Source organism: Coffea arabica, chromosome 10e (assembly GCF_036785885.1).
Source record: "Coffea arabica cultivar ET-39 chromosome 10e, Coffea Arabica ET-39 HiFi, whole genome shotgun sequence".
Taxonomy (NCBI): Eukaryota; Viridiplantae; Streptophyta; class Magnoliopsida; order Gentianales; family Rubiaceae; genus Coffea; species Coffea arabica.
Window position 1 is genome coordinate 33,088,612 of NC_092328.1, and position 2,318 is coordinate 33,090,929.

Sequence of the window (2,318 nt, forward strand, 5' to 3'; positions counted from 1 at the left end):
TGAAGGAGAAAAGATATCTCATGGGCTTTTGAGTGACCTCCTTTTAATTCTGAGCACTCTTATTTGTGTAGTTCGGATCACCAATCTAATGTACGCAAGGATTTTAGAAAGCATACACTGGTGAATTTTCAGGCTGGAGGTTGAAAAATCTTAATTTAGTCTTATTTCTTAAAATTCATCATGAAATCCCTCAAAATAGCCAATAAAAAAAATGAAATATACATGATTATATACAAACAATAATTGTCTACATAAAAACTTTATTCCTGAAAAAAGTTTAAAACTAAATTTCTTGTGCAATTATAATACAAATGAGAAGCGAAAAACTTCTAAAGAGCTCCACATATACACATTTTTTTTTGCCTCATTTTCTTTTTGGGACAAAAATGTATTAACAAATCAAATATACAGAATTTTTCTTTGAAAAACAATTATGCAATCTCTTAGAGGCTTTAGCCTAACGCTTCCAGATAGATCCTTCATGTTTTCATTGCAGGGTCTGCCCAAGAATCAAATAATACTTGTAATTTTCACACTTTATTAGATCAGAATTGTTATCAGATATAGAAAAATATTCTTTACCTTATTGAAACATTTTTATGAATGCAGGGGAGGGGGGAAAATAAAAAGAAAAATACCCCGAGTTAGTAAGCAAGACTATAAAATCGGTATGCATGTCCTATGGGGTGAGCTCTTTTTGTGCCAAGGGTAGGCCTAGAATGAGAATGCAATCCTCCAGAGTAGGCACTATACAATACCTGATAGATCCGATCAACTTATTGAGTGAAAAAAATTTGAAAAAAAATTTGTCCAATTGAAGTGGGAAGGGGACACTTGTCCCAAAAAAAAAAGGACAAAGTCCGAATGGACTGCTTGTTTTGATCAACACATAAAATGATGTGTGAAAAAAAATCTATCCTTAAAAGGATTACATGTCTCAACTAGTTTATTTAGTGAACCTTAAATTAAACCCTAAAAAGGAATAAGCGGGTCAAGAGGATAGGATGAAATTGATGATTTATTCAAAATTGACTAAATTACCTTAAAAAGGGTAAAATGGTCAAATGTATTGAATGAAATTTGATTATTTATTCAAAATTGAATGGATAACCCTGAAAATGAATTAAACTAATCAAATGAATTGAATGAAATCAATTGATCAAACAGATCGAGTGAAATGATGATTTATTCAAAATCGACCGAATTGCCCTAAAAATAGGTAAACTGGTCAAATGGATCGGATGAAATTGATGATTTATTCAAAATCGATAAGATTGCCCTAATAACTAATCAAATGAATTGAATGAAATTGGTGATCTATTCAAAATCGACTAGATTGCCCTAAAATGGGTAAACTAGTCAAATGAATTCAAAATCGACTAGGTTGCCTTAAAAATGAACAAATTGATAAAATGGATTGGATGAAATTGATGAATAAAATGGTCCAATGGATTGAATGGAATTGACAGATTATTGGTAGTTTCAAAAATTTATTGCGATGCATTAGTCTATGAGCCTTCCAATATCAAATTTTGGCCTCAATTTATTTATCGTTTCAACAGTGAAGAAATATTGGTGATTTTGTTCCAATTAATGTCCTTTACGCCAGGGATTTTTGCCAATTTTGATAAAGTGGCCAAAAAGTGATTATTAGACGCTCATATTCCAAAGATCGCTCTATGAAAATGATTGGATCCTACCTTACCTTGTGCACTACCTCTTTGGATGGTACAAAAATATAAACGTGCAAGTCTCCTTGGATTAGATATCCGAGACACAAGGCGGTTTAGTCCTAACGTGGGATCCCCTAAATGGCATTCCCTTTCTATGGTTTATGCGTGATGCCAATTTATTAAAGCAGTAAAATATGCAATTCGAAATGAAACATGACCTAAGGAGCCCTTTATTTGCCAGGGTGAGCCTAAAATGAAATGTGTTCATGTTACAAATGCGAAGCATTGAAAACGTGTCACATCAAATGGAGTAGGCTCCTAGAGAGTACCACGCCAGGTCTCTTATTTTCTAGGGCTGATGAATTCGATGGAGACAAAACCAAGAAAAGTTAGTTCAGCCAGATAAATACACATAACACATTGTAGCAACGAGATAAAGCAATAAAATCAATGCAAAGAAATAAAGCAATAAAAGGGAAAAAGGGGTTGGATCCCTCCCCTCGTGAATAGTGTCCCTAACAAGGCAAGGCAAACTCTACCCTAGGCAAGCTATCATGGATGCATGAGGCATTGGCTCACTAATGCATCTAGACTCGATAGGTTTTAGGTCCCCGACCCTTCAGACTTGGAAACCAAGGGTCATCA